We start from the raw sequence: 24,645 nt of genomic DNA on the forward strand, positions 1-24,645 counted from the left end.
TTCTTCACTATATAGGTTTGTTATGTTAAAAGAGGAATTTATTTGTGATCTAGCGCCGTACTCAACGAGTACAGCAATTTGAAATTTGTGTTCATTGTGAGAGATTCTTTTCCTTCTTCGTTTGCACTTTAAACACGAATTCATAGAAAAAATGTGTTTTTTAGAATGGAAGGCATCCTGGTCCCAGCATCAGACGAGTGGGCAATCAACAAATGATCACAAGAGAAGCCTTGTGCAATGAAATTAAGCACACATTTTTTTCTTCGATATCTATTTATTTATTTTTTAACCTAGACTGTTCATGCATTGTCTCCAACTACACAGAACGCCACCATCTACTCATAATGGGACCTACTGCCCACCACCAGTAAATACCAGTGCTGTTCTCATGGCCAATGTCGTTCTTCAAATTGTTCTGAATGTTCATGATCACTGTATCCAGAAAATCAGGAAGTTAACTTACTGGTGCTTGTAGTCTTAAAATAATTTAATATTGCGTCACTAAAAAAATTTATTGCTTGTTCATTCCTTTTTATATGAAAAAGGAAGAAATTGCGATTTTATTATAAGTACTAATATATATTTTTTTTCTCTTCATAAAGATGAGATCAATGGAGTATCCCAGAAGAATAAAATTACTATTAAATTTTATACATTAACAGATTTAAGGTGATTTTCTTTCTCTAAACAATTTTGAATTGCATGCATCCCACCCTCAATATTTTAAGTTTTAGGTTGTGTGTGGTAAACTTCAACATTTAAAACATGTTGAAATAAATCAATGTTACATAACTATATTAAATTTAAAATTTCCACCGTTGTATAAAGAACAAAAATGTAAGAAGTTGTGAATGGAAAATCACAACTAGTTTACGATGAATTCTGGAGTGAAAAGAGGTGATTTCGAGTTTTAGAATGCAAAAGTAAAATCTGCATTTAAAAGAATATATTTGCACTTTGAGACAAATTTGGCACAAAAAAAAAATAATACAATATTCTCCCGCATTATACTCACATACAGGCAAAATGTTTCAAAATAAAATGAAAAAAATATGCACCAATTATCTTTATTGAAAAGCATACATTTTACATTTGAACTAAAAACCCACACAAATGAGTGCGGAGCAATATAAGACTTTACATAACTGGAGACAGTGGCGCACTCTGGACTTAATCTTGAAGGGAGCCGAATTGAAAGGATAAAACTATTTTTAATGCAAATTCAATAAAATTCATTAGGTGATTATAAAAATTAAAGAATAAAATCCAGTTCTTTTTACGAAGCTCTTGAATTACTTCAGTCGTGGTTGTATTAATCTCGGTGTATACATAGCAAAGCCAGTCCGTTCAATCGTGATTGTGTCATGGTAGATCTTAAATAGCTTTTTAAAAGGCGCAAGGTAGAAAATGACCTTTCAATGACGCATGTTGTTACCGGAAGTGTTGTGCTCACAGCGGCCGTGCTTCTCAAGAGCTAGGATATTCCCAGTGGTGAACTATGGAAATTTTAACAAAGGGCTCGCATCATCGAGCAAAAAAAAAAAGCCGTATTTCACACAAAAACTTAATACAGCTTGTGTACAAATGCCAAGCAAAGTATATAAAGGGACAATCAACCTGTAAAGGCTATCATTTTTAAACAAATATTTCATGATCTAAACATGAAATATTTGCACACAATCATCTGTGTTAACATATCTTAAGAAAAACATTTAACTATCAAAATATAATAAGAATAAAATATTTTATAATCGCACATGCAATAGTCCGCATTTTTTTTTTTTTATAAACAAATTTGTTTTGTTTGCGATAGAAGTTATGACAAACAATCTATGAATAACAAATATTATCTAAACACAATATTGAAATACAGTAATCCCCCGATTAGTGCGCCTATATACATCTTAAAAATAAATGTTACAGATTTTAAATTTTTTTTTATCTATGCATTTTTATGGCTAACTATTTTAAAAAATCACTCACTAGAATGAAATAATTTAGTTACTGATTTAAAACATTTTACAAAGTTATTTTTAATGGCCTACTACACTACTTCCATGTACACTATGTTCCAAAATTTACCGCCAATATTTATGTCGTCTGCTATAGTACGGCCACAGATTCGAGACCCTTCGACACATGTCGCAAAAAGGAGAATCCATTCCGACAATATGGTAATCAATCCTATAATAAATAAACCTACAATAATAAACCACTTTTGGGATGAGTGGTTTATTATTTACACGTCGGAAAATTAACTTTTCTTTTATGATCATTGTAGTTTTTAAAGTGGTAACTATTTTGCTTATATAACAGTTGGGATCTATAAAGCACGTGATTTCGCGTGTTGGCGACCAATTCGTAGGTTCATTTTTTTTTTCTTCTCCCCTTCAGCATGAATCGACTATTCTCGGCACCAAGACAAGCGAAGCTGTACGAAAGTGTGGGCGTACTATAATTACATAGCGCTTTGATGATCGTATCTCGTGCCTCCTTTGCAATGTTATATGAGTGTTTTCCTTACTTTTTTTATTTTAAAGTATTTTCCCAAGCTTTAATCATGATTAAAAACAATTAGTGAGCAAAAAAGTGGATGTGTGGAAAAGATTCGATAATGAAGAGAGAAGCAGTAAAATTTGCAGAAGAGGCAATAGGGCCATACCGTCGGTTGTATGAAAAAAAGAAACAAAATGCCCGCCAAACTACGTTAGCTCAATTCTTTGTTAAGAAGCAGAATAATAAAATTTACATTCTGAATGTTTTATTGTCTTTCAGCTTAACGGTTTTCCTTTGACTAGGCCCTGAGACAATTCTTTTATAAAAAAAAATTAAGATATAAGATTCAAAAAAGAAATCTGAAGAACGAATTATACTGTTTCCCCATAGGTTATTATGTAAAATATATTTGATTAGTGCGTTTTCGATTAATGCGCCTGTTTTAAAGAATGCATTAGGCGCAGTAATCGAAGGATCGCTGTACGTTATATTTCTCTTTTGTTTTTATACTTCAAGTGATAATCAAGATAATCAGGAGAGAGGCATGAAAATTAACCGGGAGAAGACTGAATATATGTCAACGGGGAGTGACGAGAATATGATCATACGACTTCAGGGCGAAAGGCTAATTTCAGGGAAGAAATTCAAGTACCTTGGGTCGGTCGTCAAGAGGAATGGTGACCTGGATGATGAAATACAGCACCGAATAACATGCGGCTGGATGAACTAGAGAAAGATGAGCGGGGTCCTGTGCGACAAGAGAGTGAGTTGTAAGAGGAAAGGAAAGCTGTATAAGATGGTGGTGAGGCCGACGATTCTTCATGGCGCGGAGAAGTGGCCTATAACAAAAGGCACAGGAGAGGAAGATAGAGGTAGCGGAGATGCGGATGTTGAGATGGATGAGTGGTGTGACAAAGAAGGTCAGGATAAGGAATGACTACATCAGTGGGTCGGTTAAGGTGGGACCAATTGGCAAGAAGATACAAGAAAGTAGGCTGAGGTGTTTCGGACATGTAGAGAGGAAGGGTGAGGAGTATGTTGGTAAACGAGTGGAGTATATGGAGTTGGAGGGAAGGAGGAAAAGAGGCAGGCCCAAGTTCAGGTGGAGGGATAAGGTGACAGGATCTCACGGAGAAAGGATGGAGTCCGAAGGACGCCCTGGACCGGAGAACTTGGAAGAGGAAGGTTAAAGATCGATGCGCCGACTCCGTTTAACATGGGATAAGGCATAGTGAAAGAAGAAATGATAATCAACGGTTTTACCATACGACTGGCTACCAAAAGGGAGAAGGGTAAAGATAGCGCATGCGCTTATTTTATTTTGCGGCTTGGGCACATTCGTCATAGAGGAGTTGAAACAATAATTCAACATAATCTATACACTGCAGAATAGACTAATGTTTGTTAGGTTACCGTATGAGTTTGTCGCTTAATATATTTCAAAAAATTGCGATTTTTTTCAAAAAAAAACAAAAAAACGAGTAAACAAGAGGCTCGCAAATTTCAGAAAAATGTAACAAAGGAGCCCCTTATAGCTCACCACTGGGCATTCCCACTTCAGTGGCACACCCGGGGGGGTCTGAACCCCCAAAAAAAGGAAAAAACACTAGAAAATTTTCCAAAAATCTTTTCCAAATTAAAATTATTTTTTTTTATTTATGTTGTGTCATGTCTTCTATTTCTTATGAATTAGCGATCACATACGGTGGGAATACCCTAGAGCTCTCGGGAATTACGGCCGCTGGGAACGCAAGGCGCACGAAGTAGTGCTCGGGCTGACCGAGCGCTACTTCGTTTGCCCGAGCCGGGCCAGGGGAGATCATGGGTTTCGGGTATTGGCAATCACTGCAGATGCTCAGTCACACGTCGTATGCGATGCGTAGTGTATTCTCAAATAGTCTACTCAACTCGTCCTCCCCCTCCCCCCAAGATTAAATCTTGAGTGCACCGCTATTTCAAAAAGTAGTGTAGAAATAAAACAAATGACACAAATAAATGAATTTTAATTAGGAAAAGATTTTTGGAAATTTTTCTAGTATCTTTTTTCCTTTTTCTTTGGGGTTGTCAGGGCCCCTGCTCCCCCCCCCCCCGTCTGGGTGCGTCACTGACTGGAGACTGCATTCAAGACTGTTACTGTCCTTTATAACAGCAAATGGTGAACACTTCATAAAACTACAATATTTACCAAGAAATTACATCATTTAAAGCACCAGGTTCAAACCGTAATTTGACTGCCACACTACATTTTTTCAGACTGTAGACTATTTCATAAGGCGAAATACACGAGTACCAGATTTACTCACCAAATGACAAATGTGTGAATAAAGAAGAAAATGCCCTCAAGTTTTATTCTTTCATCAGAAATGAATGGATCCAGATACCCCTCTATCTTTTCAGTCTCCTCAAGTCCTGAAGATCTGGGAGAGAGTAAGACTTCTCATTCACCTCGCTTAGAAGTGAATGGGATGTATTAATGCACTACAAGATTCCAACCATATTTTAGAATGAATTGCATTCATCACATACAAAAAACTTCTCTGAAGAGGGGGAAAAAAAAAATTAGCACTTTCAACAGCGATTGCTTGATGAAAAAATAGAAAATTGCTTTAAGCATGTTACTGACCCTCAACACCTAAAAAGGTTGCATTTCAAGACTATATTTCAGAAACATTCAGCGATGGCAACAGAAAGGACATCCCAAGAATGGGTCCTATTCCTTGGAGACACAGGCCAAGGCCATAAAATGACCAAATTTATTTTGAGAAGTTATTTGCAAATATTACTGAGCAGATGGAGGTAAGGACATACACATACTCAGAATGGTCCTCTATTACCTGGATAGACAAGCTGAAGCCAAAAAACAGGTCTTCATTAATTTAGTGTTGTACCTATACAAACTACTAGACCCTATTTTGAAGATAGTCAATCATGCAAAGATGTTTTATAATAAACATCCCTTTGCTGAATCATAAGACCTTACAAGTCCATTTTCTTCAATAGATGTGTATAATATCCATTTTAGATAGGAGTTCAATTAAAAACTAATGCATACTGAAAAAACGCTGATCTGACATTCAAATGAGCAAACCTTCAATTAACCAACTCTTCAATGGCATATGATTTCTAGTATAATATGCCATGTAATAGTACCTTCAGTTATTCAACCTTTACTTATCTGAATGCCAAACTGCCCTCCTGCTGTAGCTGAATTGAGAATGCTGTGAAATAATTCATGGAAAGAGTAAAAGCTATCAACACCAATACAGCCATTGACAACAATGGCATCATTAAGAAGAAAAAAAAATCCAAAGAAATAGCAGTTTAATAGCTTCTTTCATAAAGCCTAACTTTTCTTGCCTGAACTACAGATAAGCTTCATCTCCATTGCTAATTATGTGCTTAGCACATCTGAATGTCCATTTGCCAAACTTGTTTTAACTTTTCACAGAATTTTCCAGAAACATTTAGTTTCACATCTTTGTGATCATTCACCATTAATAGAAAACTGTAGGATAAATTTACCAATATTTTTCCTTTTAACATTTTTATATCCCGAAAAACAGTCCAAGTTTATACACACCATGTAACTACACTGGTTCCACCAACTATGGCCACTCAGGACTTATTGACCATGCCTTAGAAACATGCAATAGGATATTGGGGGGGGGACCATTCTAAAAACATTCAATTATATTTTTAATTCTTTTCCAATTTAACACAAATAGCCTAATTTTTAAAGTATGTTGATTATCAGAACATAGCATCACATCCTAATGCTCAGTTAATCCTCACTTGTCAGAAAATTCAATATGTGATCTTTGCTTTCTCTGAGAGAAAGCAAAGAATGGATTACTAATTGGGAAACACAGCAGTAATGATCAACTTTTGTTGATCATTACTGCTGTCTGTACTAATAAAGTTGACTCAGAAAATGCCATTTGTCAAAAATTTAACACCTAACAATTTATTCACTTGCAAGCTCAATAAGTTGGAAGATGAAACAATCAATGCCAGTCCACTGTTATCAGTGGACTGGCTTTTATGTTTTTTACTCCCACTTCAGTGGGAGTAAAAAACATCAAAGCAGTAAAAGACAGAAGTTACACTATCACAAAACCAGTGATTAATTTAGAAACACTGAATGTAGTTACAAAAAAGCAAGCTTACTGCAAAAATTTCCATTACATTTTAATATCTATCCTTCAGTTTTTTTTTAGCATGGCCATAGCAAGCAGCAATGATTCACAGCCAGCCACCATCTGCCATAGCTCAACAGGAATCTAGGCCTTAGACCACAGAAAAATCTGTCACAGTCCTACCCAAAGCAATGGACAAAGGCCAGTAATTTTTTGATGCTAGTATTGCAGCAAATAAACAACCCTACATGAATTTCTTATTAAAAATGATTATGCATACATTCACATTTCCTGAAACAATGGAAGTCATTTTGCAATCAAAAATACTCCACTAAAGCAATATTTAGTTCTGAATTTTGCTCCACTAGAGAAACATTCAGAACAGCATGTCCCACCAAAAAATATTACATTTCAAGAGTTTCTGAAAATGTGCAGGTGTATTTCAACAATGCACTGTGGTCCAAGATGTTAACTGAAAAAAAAAAGTATAAAACGCTGGTGTATGATGCGAGTATTCTGATAATTGCACTTGTTCCTTCAAAAGTAACCATTACAAATTTCCACTGAAAACTAAGCTGCCAAATGCTCCATAGTATCAAAATATGGCAATAGTCATGGGAAAAATCTGAGTGTCTACCTCAGAATATTTTAGAACATGGGCTTCGATGCACTTGGGAAACGAATTTGCTCCACACTGAAAATGCAGAGCAGTCACTTAAATTAGTAGCCATTTAATGTTTTTAATACCACAAAGGACATCATGTTGACATTTTCAAGAATGAGAAGCCAGGTGACAATACATTCTCAGACCAGAAAAATCTAATAGAGCATCCAAGAAATTGCTAACCTATGAAGTGCAAACATTTTACCTTGTACCTAGGATTCAAGGTCAAATAGTGATGAAATATTGCCTTTAGAACCCCTTCCTATTACCATCTAAAGTGAGAAACAAAGGCACATGAGAAAGAAACCAAGAGGAACAAAATAGCATGACGAATGTAGAAAAGGTCACCTACCAACCAAAACTATCAGAGTGGCATTAGAGAATCTTTGTCTACAAAGCATACCATAATTTTCTTAAGTGTATTCTCATTCAATGGGATCATTTTAGTTGTTTCAGAAGTGAGAATAGGTTGGGGTGATCATTGCATTTCAGAGAAAAGTAATCATAAACATAATACAGATACTGATCTGTTCATCTCATTTTCAATCTAATATCCTTGAAGTTATCCAGCCTTCTCTTCCCAACTGGTTTATATTTAATTAATTGTTTAGGATATTGGCTATTCAGTTTACATGTTCTATTGTTTATTTTTTCTGTTGATTTAGTTTAAAATATCTTAAAGATAGATTATTTAAAAAATATCATATGCAGTTGAGGTACTTTATGATCCACCATCCAACAACTTCAGGTATGCTGAGCTTGTCAAATGGTGGAAATGATGTGTTGTGTTAAACATCTTACCATCTTCTTAGTATAAGATTTCAAGACAGATGTGGCTAGCATTTTCATCCTGATATGAGTTTATCTTGCATCTCTTCATTTTTCCACCTTTGGAATGCATGGAAGTAGGCTAGATGGAGTTTCTCACAGTTGATACATATACTGTTTTTATGCCAAGAAAGATTTATGCTCCTTACTACCACATTAGGCACAAAATAAGCAATTTGGATATGCCCATATTTCTGACATTTAAAGCATCTTAGTGGATTAGGGATGTATACAGCCTAACAAGACAGCTGAAATATCCTGATTTCACCAACACTGGAGGTTTGAGTGTTTCAAGATCACAGTACTGGGTTTCAGACAATCATTATGTCACACTGCCTCATACCTGTCACCGATCCTGACAAGATCAATGCCTCATCAGGAATATCAAGGTGATCGCATTCTGATATCACACCTCTAGAACAGTTTAGTATTTTATGAGGTTTTACTGTAATTGGTACTCCCACTAATATTGCTCAGCTCTGAGTATTGCTGACATGTTTCAACACAAATATCACCAGAATGTAGGATTTTTTAATGTTTTGGGAGCTAGTCAAACTGCACCATAGTTTTTTTCCCTTAGATCTGACTCACAAAAGGATGCAAGACCTATAAGCATAATCAGTGCTATGTGTGGGTAAGAGGAAAGGAGGAATCCATTTACATTTTTTTGAACAGCTGAAGGTTGTATTCTTTGGCAAGATCTCCCCAGAACAGAAGTAGATGGAATGGAGAAATGGTAGTATTCTTCAGGCTGGTTTGCCTATTTCTAGATGATACTTTCCTGGAGTAAAAACAGCCACCTTGATAGGAAACAGCTATCTGACAGTGGACTAAACAGTAAGTTTCAATACTACAGATTATAACATTACATTACTTAGCCCAATGTAATGTGAAATAATACTTTAAAAGTTTCAGATAATTGTTCATGATATTCAGTTAGGAAAATTACTGAAGTCTTGTTCTGGATATTGGATTTTTAATGACTTCAAACTGCACTACTATGATCAAATCTCAATCACTGCAATTAAATTGGCAAGCTGAAATTTTTTTTAGACAGCACTATAATTTTCATGACCCTATAAAGAAAAAAAATGTGCATGTTCAGCATCAATATCTGGAGGTGCAAATTTTCTTGCAATCACTTATTTTACTTTCATATGCAAATCAAAGTTATGGCTTTAGTTTTCTTATCCACTGGTGGTTTTGAAATTTATCTAGGACTGATTGTGTCAATGAATGCAAGACTGCTTTTCTCAGAAGTCACCATTTGATTACTGAAACAGAAAAAAGTTTAAATTAATTTTGATTAAGATCCATAAAATGCAAAAAATTATGAAAAACTAATCAGAAAATTCAGTTAAAAATGACTAATTTTTTTAAAAATTTATCCAATTTTTTAAAACTTACCTGCCGTCTCTATATGAACTTCAGGTGAGCTAGCTTTAGGCAAAAACTGCATATGCAATACAATTGATTTGGCACATCAGCAGTTATGACTACTATATCAGAATTGGATGCGATGGAAAAATGAGCAGGTAAATGATTATATTTAAAACTGCTCAAAAAGATATATTTGCATTTTTCAATATTTATACCAGTTACAAGTATAAGCACATAGAATAGATCTAATGATTCAAATAGCTATGACAGACTATACCAGAGGACAATTTGTTTCAAAAATTCACTGGTAATTCAGCTGGTAGACAGCAGTTGTCCAAGAGACCAAGTCTTAGGAAACTTCTGGTTGGCAGAATGATTCCTAGTTTCCATCATTGTAACTTGGTGTTTGCATATGCATTAATCCAGGAGATCCTAAAGATAGTCTGGATGGCCAAGTCATTCTAGAGTTGGGGGGGGGGGGGGGAATAGAATACAGGTAGTTATATGAATAAGCCAAGAACACAATGGACTCCTTTACAAGGGTCAATTCTGCCTATTTTCTGTTCATTTTGTAGATTTCTGACCTTCCAAGGACAATGTCTAGAAAATTTGCATATGCTAATCTATACATCACATCCCAACACCAGAATTTCTGTACTATAGGACACATAGTAAGTGACCTAGAGAAGCTAGGTCACTTCTTTGAGGTGGTCAGAGTTCTGACCATATCTGGCATCAAGGCTTGCTAAATAAATTGCGATGCTTTGGTCTACCTACCACCCTCTGCAAGTGGCCTGCTAGCTTCCTATCTGTTCAGTCATTAGGTGTCATAGCAGGTAGCTTCCTCTCTTCGATCTTCACTACTAATGCAGGAGTACCTCAGCTCTTCTTATCACCTACTTTCTCGGTAACACAAATGACCTACTCCCAATTACCACTAATCTTATTTATAGCTTTGCAGACCATAGTACTCTCCATTCATTCTACTCATTTGACAAACCATGAAGTGCAAACACCAAGGATAATTTTCTAAATTACATCCAACCAGCTATTAACTTTTTACAAATCCAAAATCACCTACCCTTAGAATACTGTGCACATGTTTGGGGTGGTGCACCTAACACTTTGCTAAAAATTCTTTGTCCACAGAAGACTAATTTGAACTTATAGATGATCCCTCTTACAGATTCACTTCATCCTATTTTCTCCTAGCTCAAGTTTCTAAATCTTCCATTCCACTGACTTCTGTTCATGACATATCATATTAGGCAAATCTGGTTGATTTGCCTAAATTCCTGTTGCTCGTGAATCAATTTTTTTATACCATAATGCAGAGTTTTTTGGATGAACTGTAACTATCCCATTTTAATCTACCATTCTTAAAATGGGAGAGTATGCATGTCCTTTCAGCATATATACTGCCATGCATTATGTAAGGTCACTATTCAGACTAGTTTGGGATCTTTAATGAAATCAAGGTCTCATCTCATTTTATTACTTGAATATAGAAAATGATTCCTATATTGATTTAACTTCAGTATCTTCCTAGGTCTAGATCCCACTGATGAGACCACAAGAGGTTAAAACTGGTCTAGTGACCTTTCCCCATAATGTACAGTAATCTACATGTCTTGAAGGAAGTATTATGAGATATTGAGGCAATGGATGTAAACCAGCTGTAAAGATGCTTCACATGCAAACTGTTTGCTTATGCTATGATAAAATTATATTTTATCCTTCAGGTAAAGGATACAATATAATTTGTCTAGTATGAATAATGTTCTTTTAAATAACAATAATTTTCAGGAGAAGTTTAGTTACCTAACCTATAGTCACAACATTTATTTATAAAATTATGCATATGCCTCATCCCCAAGGTAGATTAGAATGAGATAGGGACAATTCATCAAAAGCTCTGCATCATGTAAAATGCAATGAGTCGGTGATTTGTGAGTAACAAGAATTTGGGCAAATCAATCAGATTTGCCTAATGTGATCTACATCCCAGTATCATGAAAAGTTAGATACCACAGTGGAATGGAGAATTTGGAAAATTAAGGTAAATGAAAGGAATGTCCCTACAAAGACAAAGTGGCAAGCAAGTTCCTGTTTCTAAATCACAGCCAACCTCAGTCTTAGTACTTGGCCGATTCTTTTCTTTAAATCATGAGATGCTTCTTTATGAAGCACGTTTTTTAGATTATAGATAGAACAGTCAAAGAATAATTGGTCTAAAACTGATGAAATGAAACTTAAAGCACTGCACTGTGCATTTGACTCTCATTTATAATCCCTTCATTTTGTTCCAAATGTACAGAAATTATAGGATTTTAAACAATGTAAAAAGCAACATATTCCCAATCTGGTATAAATTAGCTGAATGTGATCTAGAGATAACCAACTGTACACTCCATTTCCTCCCCAGTTTAGCTTAATCAGGCTAAAAAATGTCTGACCTGCAGCAATGCAAAACACTTCCATTGTAGTGTGTAAATTCCAAGTTTAGTCTATCAATTAAACAATATATTGGATGACAGTGCTCGGGTTCTATTAACTGAATTTAACATTAAACTCGATAAAGACCTCCACTCAATAAAAGTAGAAGGCTAAAAATATTAAATTTTACAGTAGCTAAAATTTCATTGCAATAAGTCACTGACTTATTTCAATGCTAGCAATAAGTCATTGACTACAGTAACTTTTAAATAAAGTTGCTAACAACTTAAAGAAATTGAAAATGTTGAAATTTAAATTAAGTACATAGGCTACCCATTTTACAGACAAGCTAGTTAGAAGAGGGACATTTTCTGACAAAAAATGTCCAATCTTATATTTCACCATGTTTACATGGTGAAATGTAAATTGGATGCAAGCTATATAAAGAATGAAGTGGTTCATATATCAAAGTAAATATTACATGAATTATTATCTGAGACCTCCAGGGAGTCAAGGACTCATCCAGGGAAGCTGTAAATTGCCTAGCCCAGCTATCATACCTTCCCTTAAATTCATTTACACTAGATGCACTCACTACTCCTAGGGCAAATTATTCGACTCTCTCTGCTCTATGGGAGAAAAACCTAGCTTTTACCCCTTTCACTGAGAACCACCTTAACTTCCATGAATGCCCCTGTGTTTTCTCTGCCTTCCATATAACAAAAAATTTCATCATTTGAAATGATGTAACACCCATTCAAAAGTTTATAGACCTCTATCATATCACCCCTCTTTCTCCTGTTAAACCAGAGTCTGCAATCCACATACTTGCAATCTGTCATCATAATCTAAATCCCATAATCCAGATATAATCTGGACTCTTCTTTATCTCCATAGAACCTGGAAGACCAAATCTGCACAGTAATCCAGGTGGTCTTATAAAGAGCAAAATGACTTATCCTTACATGTCAAGGTTCGCTTCAACATTGCAATTATCCTCCAAGTTGTATTTGCAACTTTTGCTATGTGACCTTTGAACTTTAAATTCTTATCCACCAATACACCAAGATCCCTTGCCTCTTCAGTTTCTTATAGCATAAACCTGCTAATATAATGTGCTGGAACCCTAATCATGCCAAAGTTCATAACTTTACACTTACAAACATTAAACTGACAGTCATTTTCATTTGCCCAGATTTCCAGTCTATTCAAATCATTTTGTAATTGCTGAATATCAGTAGCATCCCTGATTGCCCTGCCTATCTTCACATCATGAGCAAACAATTGCACATCTGATGTGCAATTGTTTGCTGATGACCCTGCTTGATGTCATTAATGTATAGATTAAGCAATAATGGCCCAAGGACTGAACCCCTAGGTACACCACTGGTTACCTTAAATCTAGCAGATTCACATCCACTGTATACCACTTTTTGATATCTGTGTCAACCATCCCCTAATCCAAATCAATAGATTATATTCATCCCATATTCTCCAGTTTACACAACAGCCTGTCATGTGGTATCCTATCAAATCACTTAGAAAAATCCAACATCAGTGTATTCATTCCCTTTATCCAACTTGGCTGTAACACTGTTATAAAATATGAGCAAATTGCTAAAACATGACCTTTTAGTAAACCCTGCTGTTCCCTGCAGAGTAGAGAATACTTGTTTACCCACTTCTCTATGCAAGTTCTTACCAACTCCTCTAAAATCTTCACTACCACACCAGATACTAATAGGTCGGTAATAATTAGACATCAGTTTTTTCACCACCTTTGTGCAAAGGAACTATCATATATTCCTTCCATTTCTGTGGTATCGTTCCCAAGCTAAGACTCAAAGTTATACAAATGTGTGAAAGGGCTAGCCAATTCAGTTGAACATTCCTTTAGCAAACATGCTGATATTCCATCTATCCCTATTGGCAAAATCTTATCCAGGTTATGCAAGAGCTCTTCAACCTCATTTTCATGAACCTCTAACTCTTCATCCAATGCAGTAGTAGCACTATGCACCATGTTACATACACCTGGCTGATATATCTTGGCAAAGTGAGCACTTGTTAACTGAACAATCTCCTTAGCTTCCGACACTCGTGTACCATCTGCATTCAATAAAGTTATTCTTCCACATTCATTCTTTCTTTTGCTTGCAGCAAAATGATAAAATTCTTTGATTTTAGCTTGCATGGTCAATTTCTTTTCATACTCAGTTTTAGCTTTTCTCACAATACTCTTTACTTTTCTGGCCTGAGCTTTATATATTTCATAACTCCTCTCATTCTTATAATATTCTTTCCACATCATCATCTTGTGGATCTCTTGCTTAATAAAGCTGCACATCCATTTCACTTCCAACCTATTTATTCTTTGAACACTAGGGATACATTGAGATACTGCCTCATTCAAGCACTTTTTCAAAGATTCCCATGCATTGCTAACATTTTTCCCCATTCAGTAACTGATATCATGGGACCAAAGATAGTATTCTTCTAAGTTGATCATAATTTCCTGTTTTGTAGTTCAGCATGTAACCTGTTTTAATCAGAACTTCAATACAAGTAGATACTTCCCAAGAAAGAACTGCATGATCACTGTCACCACTTGGTGGTAAAATAGCCATATTCTTGACAGAGATCCCTTCTGACGCTATGAGCAAATCCAACACTCTTTGACCTTGAGTTTCTTCTTTCACATGCTGCTTGAGAAAGTTGCCTCTCAACAATTCAATAAATTCCTGTTCTTTATCATGAGATTTCTCTTCTACCCAATCAAAGTTGCCCATAATGATCATTTGCTTGGTACCCATAAGGCTAAATTGATGATGCATTTCTTCGTCCCCTACAACTGAGCTGCCAGGTCTGTAGCAACACTCCACCATATTTCATTCTATCAACTTCCACTTCACCAGATAGACTCAAACTCATTGCTACATGAGATATTGTTACCATCATTGTTTTCTTGTATTTCTACCCTAACTGGACTCAAGTCATTTGATATCGTTAGTAGCACTCCTCCTCCTCTCCTATCTCTTCTATCATTCCTAAAAATAGTATATCTGTTACACTTGATCCCACTTACCATATCTGATTCTGATAGTCAGGTTTCACTAATGCCAATAATCTTAGGCCACATCGTATTCAATAAAGTAACAAACTCAACCCCTTTGTTTATAAGGCTCCTGGCATTTGTGTATAGACATAAATTATGACCTAGCCTATTGTTATAATTAGATATGCAATCCATTTGGTCTTGTTCTAGAATTTTCACTTTTCCCTCCCCAGACATACTTAAAAGGTCCAAACCCAAAGCATATTTTTCCACTCCTTTGCCACATACATAACTGTGTTCAAAGGCATTCATGTCTTTATTACATTTGTATACTGCTCAACTTTCATATACATTTTTCCTATTCCTCCCTTGATAATCTAGTTTCCCTAACTCTCTGCATTGGTTCTCATACCAAGAAGAATTAATCAAGAGATACCAAGCAGTAATTCTGAAAATGTTAAGTCCTCATGGCAAGGGTCATCACAAATATATCTATTCAGCTATGCATGAATCTATCCCCATAAGAACTTGACACTGTCACAATATTTGTTACTGTTGCATCTTAATTTTTCCAGTGAATATTTGCATTTAAAATACTGCCATGTTTTTTTGGAAACTTTCAAAATGAAACACTGTACACACACAAGGAATCAACTATATAATTACACCACAATGGTGCAAAGAACCTAGATTACATATAAAGCATTGAAAGTCTGCAATACAAAACAAAATCATGCTGAAACCCTTTTCCAATTAGATGGGCAAGTGCCTGGGAAATGATTATGCCCTAATGCATTGTCCAACTGTGACGAATGGTGGACAAGGTATTATGGTCTAGAGTTTCTCCTGACCAACACAAAGGATAAATGCCAATAGATATGCAACACTTCTGAATAATGCAGTGTACTGGATAAGAAGTTTTACAAAACAAACAGACTTGTCGACATAATGCACTGTATCATGCCAGCTGGTTGGTTAAGTACACAGCATCTTTGATATTCAATCAACAGGCTGTGGCATAAATGTGCAAAAATCTAGATGGTTTACAATCTTCTGAGTGCCATTCAAGTTCACTATACTGAAAATATGTCTGGTCTGAAGTAAGAAACTAAATGACTTAATCCACCCACTCCATCCACCATAGTAAAGAAAATTCACATAAAAGGTCATACTGCAGGTACTAATGCAAGTTTGATGAAAACTGTTGTGAAACTTGGTCTGCAAAGAGTTCCAATCTTAACTCTAAAGACTTTTGCCTTTTATAAGATCTAAAGAATTCAATGAGTCAGCACTCCTATATCAAGGGAGTGTCTGAACTGAAATGCCAGAATATTCAGCTTTCAAAAAAACCAGTGCTTAAACTCTTTGCAATCCTGTTGCAACTCATCTTTTTTGCAACCTGTAGTCAACACCATACTTTCAGTCTTGCATACAATAGTCAGATAGGCCTAGTCAGGTGAAAAAAAAAACATGAAATTACTACATGGGCATCTCCAAGGAATCAGAACACTTATTCACAATGAGCACTCAACCACTTCGTGCAATCAATACTAGCAATTTACCTCTATTCAAGCAAAATATGTAGTCCTCATATCCTTACTAACTACTCTTAACTTAGAGGGGAAGTTTTCTTTATCTACTTATGTATTCAAAAATTTCTTTTGCATGTTTACATCAGTTTTACAAATTCCCTTTAGTAAGCAACTTTCTATCATGCACCTTCCTGCATGTCAATTAAACTTTCCAACTATACTCATAACAATTCAAAAAGATCTGTTACAACCTTAGAAAATAAATTTTGCCCCAATTTGAAAATGAATTGGATTTAAGTGTAAGCAAAATGTTGAGAAATAGCAATGAAAATTCATTCAAATGAAAAAACAATATGAACGAAATATAGCAAAAATCTAGTAGATATTAAGTTTATTATAAATACAATCAGTCCTCAACTTGCAGCCATCCTGTTCACTGAATATAAACTTAATCCAGCAACCCATAAACCAGGGTGTTATTGCTGCCTTTAAAGCAAGTTACTTAAATATTTTTGCTCAGTCTATTGCTGATTTGAGGATGGGAAAAAAAAAAAAAAAAAAATATTTAGGAGTATATCTTGTATTATACAAAGAATTTTGATTGAGTATGGAGCAAGGCAACAGCAGAACATATGAATTGAGTCTGGAAGAAGCTGCTGAAAATGTATTCATACATTTGAAGAATTTAACAAAGCTGTAAGAGACACTGCACATAAATGCTGCTAGCTAGAGAACTGGAGGTTGATAATGAAGATGTAGAACATTTGTTAGAAACTATGCAAGGAGAGCATGTCTCAAAAAAACACCTTATAAAGCTAGAAGCAGAAAGTTATAGAAGAGAAAAAATAATATTTACATGACACCTCCAGGGAATCCAAAGACTCATCTGGGGCAGACACTGTCTCCACCAACTACAAAACTGCAACTACACAATCACCATCTACTGCCCACCACCATTACTAGTATTTTCACAGACAATCACAAACATCCATGCCCATGGCAGGATTTGAACCTGCAGCCTTTTGGCTGAAGAGTGGGTATGCTAACCACTCTGCAATGAAAAGTGGCAGAGGCATTTGCCTTTTAATAAGGCAGTTCAGTTATGAGGAAATAGATACCAACATGGGGATTTAGCAAAGCAGATGAGCCTAGACCTTCCACAAATTATGCATCTTGTAAACCATCCTCAGAATGTGCTTTGTTGCAGTTGATGAATTTGAATATGTTGAAACCTAACCTCTCCTGCATGCACTGATGGATTGTCCAATTGATAAAGCAGCAGCTATGAAGAATTACTCTGGCATGTTTCCAGCTGATTTACTCATATGTAAAAAACTGTTAAAGTAAATGTACAATTTATCTTAAAATTACCATTGCATTACTGTGCTATAGAGTAAATTAGTTAATATAACAAAATAGACCTACATTTTAGCCTTCTGGCATGTTAATTTTTAACATATGTTTTATATAATGATTTCAATTTGATTTCCAACTAACAGATCCTTTGTGTAATCAGAATGAAACCTTGTAATAAGGACTGAGTGTACTGACATTTTGAAACAGATCTTTTAGTAGTAACAAAATTTAGTTAAGATAAAAAGCCAAATGGCCAGTTTTCTGGCACCTTAATACAGAAAATAAGGGGATAAACATCCTTTGTTGTTTTATAGCCAGTAAGCGAAACTAAAGATCGATAACTATGATCTATAAGTATCAGCGAAGGCAATTCGAAGTAAAGGTGGAGCAAGCTCCCTCACTATTCTTGATATTTTCTCATCATGTAAAACAGCTCCTAGGAGATGTAATACTGTCATTACATTATGAGGAGAGGTCACTATCACTACCCAGACTGGTTTCAACCTTTTTTGAGGTCTTACTGGCTATAAAACAAAGGATGTTTACCCCCTTATTTTCAGTAACAAAATTTCAAAATAAATATGAGTTTATAATCTCAATTTCTACAGGTTTCTTGAAATTCTGCAAGCTAGTATTGGAGATTTGATTTGTTGACTGTTATAATTACTACATCTGCATATATGATGTGCGATTGGTCTCCGCTGATTTACTCTTGTCAAAGACAATGTTTTCATGAATTTCTGGATAAAAATGTTAAGGCATGGGAGTAGATGTCCTTGCATACCTCCTCATTTGATTAAGTTTTTTAATTGATATTGAACTACTGCATCTGTATTCTGATAAGTTTGAAACAAATCTTAGCAGTTCGGAGTATGTTCTTTGTTAATATCTGGAAAAAGTTTAACAGAATCAAATGCTTGTTTAAATTCCACAAAACAGAAATAAAAGGTCCCATTGTGATTTCAGCCAGTGAATAGTAACAATAAGGCCAATTATTGACCCGTTTTTCCTAATTTCACGAAATGTTTTGTATGAGTAGCAAACAGTAATTGGTCTCTAATTACAACACTGTTTTGTATAAGCAAGATTTTGCCAATTTCCCAGTCCAAGTGAAACAAATATTACTGAAAAGCTTGGTTAAGTTGTTTAATTAAATCAGATTAGATAGAACTCAATTCTATGTGCTTCTGATTTCATTTGATCAAGTGACAGGATTACTTCCTTTAGGATTATGGATGCTATATCTTTCTCACTTGTTGGTATGTGGGTGAAAGTTCTCTTCATTAAAAATATTAGAGAAGTATTGTACCAGATGTGCTACATTTCACTAATATTTCAGGTTACTTTATTATGAGAATTTGTCACGAGGAATGTTAATCTTTGGTAATCTAACTGTACAGAAATTTGGAGTCATGACATTGGCTGAATGATAAAGCAAACAAATATACAAAGCCTATATATTTTTGCATTTAAGCAAATCCAGTCTAGCTGGTTTTGTAGGCTTCTGTAATATATTCTGTTTTGTCATTCTATAGTCCATTCAGATGGCCTTTAGCATGTCTTTTCTGCTACCATAAATCTCATCTCAGGTGTTATCTAGCAATTCTGTTTTAATGTTTTTCCTAAGAATTTGTCAGCTGGGCTGGTTACAATATTCTTCAAAAAGTTCCATTCATTTTCAACATTAACTTCTTACTTGCTTTGTTTTTCCTTTATACATCAACTGATCTCATTTTGATATGCCGTTAAAGTAGCATTGAAGTGAAATTTTTTCCACTCAGTTTGAAGGCCAAATACTTGCCTGGTAAATCCCATACTGGCTCATCCATCCCCCCAGCATAAAAAGGGATGTGTTCTGGACTTAGGCAGAGGGTCCAGGTCGAAAAATGTGCTATATTCTCCACCATCTTTACTCATCTCGAGACCATCTACAATGAACAATGACAGAAAGATATCAATAGGAAGATAACTGCAGATCTCTCTCTGGGATGAAGGTAGATTGGAAGAACTGATGAAGGAATTGGACCATATAAAATGGGACATTGTGGACCTATCAGAGATAAGGAAAGAAGAAACTCATGCAATTAAAAGATGGACTTCTATTCTACCACAGTGAACGTGAAAGAAACTCAACTGGAGATGTAGGATTCCTAATAAATAAAACTCAAGGACAATGTCCTGTTTATTATAAAACGGCTTTATCAAGAAAATAAACCAAAAATGGACATGGGGAAGTTCAAATGGACAAACCTATAATGAAATAGACCTTATCCTCTCCAACAAAAGACAATAAATAATACCCAAGTACTCAATAGATTCAATACAGGAAGTGACCACAGATTAATTAGAGCAAAAGAAAGGATCAACAAAAAATGAGAACAGAATAAGCTTAAAAGAAAGTTCAATTCAGTGAATCTACAAAACCTCTATCACAATAAAAGCCTTTATAGAGAATCACTCAAAAATAAACCAAAGTTAACACAGCCACTACCATCAATGATGCTAATGAACCATAACAAAAATCTCTTGAGATGTGCACTAGAAATAGGAGGTATAAAAAGGTGCCAAAGAAAGGAATAACTAAAACAGGAAACTTTAGATCTGATGAAGAAAAAGATTTGAATTGAACCAATAAAATTTGTAAAACTACACAAAACAATGAAAAATGAAATTAGATTGTCTAATGCTAGAAAAATTAAAGAAATCATAAAAAAATAGCATTACAAAAATCCTATGAACATTATCAGTTGAAACAAAAAAAGGAAATAGCTGCTGTAAGAAAGGGAAAAAATGGTGAACTTATAAAAAACAAAGCAATAATCAAAAGAATTCAAAAATTTTATACTGAACTTTATGAAGACAAGGAATGAGACATCCAAGAATCAACTATGGATAACTTGAGTGAGGAAGAATACAATACCCCTGAGATCTTACAAGGTAAAGCAGAAATGGCATTGCAGGAAATGAAGAATGGAAAGGACCCAGGAGAAGATGGAATTATGGCAGACTTCTTAAAACTGGGAGGAAGTCCAGTCAAACAGTTGAACAAACTCTTTAATAAATGCCTAAAACAGAAAAAATTCCAAAAAATTGGAACAATTCACTTCTAATATTAATTTTTAAAAAGGCAATAAGGAAGAAATCTTTTTAATATCTACTTAAATGAAATAATAATAGAATGGAATAAAAATTTACATCAAGGAATTAAACTTTCTCCTATAGTGAACTTAAACACTCTCCTCTTTGCCGATGACCAAATAATAATTACAAATTCTGAAGATAACTTACAGAAAGCTATTTTAGATCTAAATGATATATCCAAAAGATTATGGTATGATAATATCAAGAGAAAAATCAAAAACTATGGCCTTTAAAGGACAAGATCCAGCAAGAACTAAAATAGTAATAGATAACAAGATCTAGAATAGGTGAATTCATTTAACTACCTAGGATGTACGATCATATATGAAAATGAAAAATGTAAAAATTGCAAAATATTTAAAAAATAATAGGTGTAATTAACTCTATATTTAAACCAAACCTAGTTCAAAAACAAAACCAGACTAAAAGTATACAATACATTAGCCCTACCAGTCTTAATGTATGGAAGCAAAATCTGGACAATAAAACAAAGACAAAACAGGAGGTTAATAACAGCAGAAATGAAGTTTGAGAAAAACTGCAAAGTATACCTTATCTGATCACAAAAGAAACAAAGAAATTATGAAAGAATTAAACCAAGAACCAGTAATATAAAAAATTAAAAAATATAAACATAAATGGATGGAACACGTTCAAAGAATGAAAACAGAAAGATTACCAAAACAAGCCTTAAAGTACAAGCCATTAGGAAAAAGAAAACCAGGACGTCCCCTTAAACGATGATTTCTAAGGCTGGAACAGGCCATGCTAGGCCTAAATCCTTGATATGCATGATGAATAAGGAAGAAATTAAAAATTACAGACCTATAAGCCTATTCCCCGCCATATATAAAGTCTTCACAAAAATTATAAATAGAATAAAATCTAAACTTGATAGAATGCAATCCTGTGAAAAAGCTGGATTTAGGAAAAATTACAATACTTTGGACAATAATAACACATTAAGACAACTTATTGAAAAATCAAATGAATACAACAAACCCTTATGTCTGGCCTACATAGATTACGAAAAAAAGCATTTGATTCAGTTAAAACATCTGCAATATTAAAAGCTCTCGAAACTCAAGGAACTGAGAAACCATATATTGAAACACTAAAATATACTTACAATAATGCAACTTCTGTAATTAAATTATATGAAAACAGTGAAAGTTTCCAATACAAAAAAAAGGCATCTGGCAAGGCAATCCCATATCTCCCAAATTATTTACAGCTGCATTAGAGGAAATCTTCTTTGGAAACCTTGATTGAGAAACAAAAGGAATAAACATAAATGGAGAAAGGCTGCATCATCTGAAATTTCAGATGGTGTCCTAATAGCAGATAATCATGAAAATCTGGAAGAAACGCTAAATTAGCTAAATGAAGCCTCCAGAGTAATTGGACTAAAAATAGAGAAAAAACAAAAATAACGATGAATAAATACATAAATCAAAGAACTCTCAACTCAAAGTTGAAAACCATGAAATAGAACAAGTTACCTCATATCAGCCGATATCTTTTGAGGACTGCCAAAGAAAGGAGAGTGAATGAAGAATTGACCTTTGATGGATGGCTTATGGGAAAATGACATCCCTATGAGTCTAAGAAGGATAGCTTACAGCCAGTGCAAACTGCCTTTCCTAACATATAGAGAAGAAACATGGACTTTAATAGAAGTCCTAAACAAAAAAGGGAAAACAACACAACATCAAGTGTAGAGAAGTATGCTAAAAATAACATTAAGAGATAACAAGACAAATACTTACATAAGATCTCAAACAGGTGTCACAGATATAGAGTGGCCAATGATGGAGCAAGAAGAGGAAGACAGAAGATGGAGGAATGAATTGGAACAAGTTATAGGAGTGCGATGGAAGAGACTTTCATCCAGCAGTGGACAGAACCAAAAAACTAAGTTTGAAGTGCTCTTTTTTTTTTTTTTTTTTTTTGCAAAATTTTTAATTTGATGATGGCAGATAAAAGGCCATAAACTGTATTCATTTCAGCACTACAAAGGGTTTTAACATTCAAGAATGTTGCTGTGTTGCAAATCAGGAAGCAACTATGCAGTTTTTAGTATCCAGTATGGTGAAATCCAGATGTATTTGTGGGATAGGTCTATGGCAAAATGTATCTGCAGATTTTTCTCTACAGAAATCAAGGAGGTACTCGCCTTTCATTTCTTGTATCTGTTCCAAATTTACCCACTACATTATGCATGTCATTCGAATATTGTCCAACATTGGCATTAAAGTGACCCATAATTATTAGCAGGTCCTTTTTGTATGCTCTGTTAATTTTCTCTTCTTGTTGTTGATAGAATTCGACATGATCTACTAGATGTGTCAGGAGCATATGTTTGTATTATTTCAATAAGTTTTTCTTTCTTTTGCTTGTAGTCTAATGGTTATGATTTTGGATGAAATAGGCTTAACTTCAACACTATGCGAGTGATTTATGGACCAACAGCTACTCCTCTCTGTGCCAAATCATAATCATTCCTGCCAGAATAATTTAACATTGAATGTCTTAAATTTATATGATCTTGTCCAGTTCAGTGTGTTTCTGAAGACTACAGTACAGTGACAACCAAAACAATTCAGATCCATTATCATGCTGAGCGGTGTTGTTGACGAATATACGATAATAATTATGCCAACTTTACCTTTACGTAATTTTATTTTACTTGCTAACGTCAAATACTTTATTGTAGTCAACATAAATAAAACAAGTATCTGACGTAAAACTTCATGAACATGCTCCGTAATAATATAATCATAACAAAGGCCCTTGAGAGAACACCTCAGAAATTTGATGACGATAATAAACCAGTACAACCACATTTACTTACCGTAAGAAATAAAACGCCAACTACTAAACAAGAATTACATAATAACTAATGTCGTCAAGCGAGATCACAACTAAACCCTAATTTCTATTCTTATATACACTCAGAGCAAACTACAACCTAGTGGTCAATACGCTCTTTCAACTCTGCCATCTAGTGTCGCTAAATATCACGGAATTACGACAACCATTTTCGTCTATTAAAGTCAGATAGAGAAAGTGACCGGGTAACCGGAGAGCAGTTTTTTTTTTTTTTTAAGAAAGAAAGAAAGAAAAGAGAGAGATACTCCGGAATCCCAAAACATGTATAATTCTTCAAGAAATACTCGTGCATACTCGACTAACAACGCCAGCAGAAAGCTTGTTTCATCTCCCTTTATTATTTTTATAAATGCTTGCTTGTCCTCACATCCCGTTTTAGGCGTTCTTTGCCAGCAAATCTGGCGTTGCGAGAACACTTTTAATACGGCTGGCGTTGGGAACGTCTTTTAATTGGAATGCCAAAAATGGCAGCATGGAATCCTAATCACACAAAGGATCTGTACAGGATCTGTAATCACCAAAGGCCCCATACTTCGTAAGTATGTTTAGTAATTAAATGATATGGGTAATGAAAAAAAAATACATATATATATATATATATATATATATATATATATATATATATATATATATATATATATATATATATATATATATATATATATATATATATATATATATATAGTGATTTTTTTCCATGCACATCTACAGAAGAGAACAAAAACTTTC

At 34.7% G+C, this 24,645-nt stretch overlaps 1 long non-coding RNA gene across 1 annotated transcript; it reads right to left on the minus strand.

Moving 5' to 3' along the window:
• Nucleotides 1–1,051: 1,051 nt before the first annotated feature.
• On the minus strand, nt 1,052–23,959 carry LOC150093421 (uncharacterized). Its single transcript, XR_016550432.1, has 2 exons — nt 23,879–23,959; nt 1,052–9,398 (listed from the first exon to the last, which is right to left on the minus strand). It is a non-coding gene; the product is annotated as an uncharacterized LOC150093421 (long non-coding RNA).
• Nucleotides 23,960–24,645: the final 686 nt, after the last annotated feature.

Source organism: Typopeltis vanoorti, chromosome 24 (assembly GCF_054136105.1).
Source record: "Typopeltis vanoorti isolate ZY-2024b chromosome 24, IOZ_Tvanoo_1.0, whole genome shotgun sequence".
Lineage (NCBI taxonomy): Eukaryota > Metazoa > Arthropoda > Arachnida > Uropygi > Thelyphonidae > Typopeltis > Typopeltis vanoorti.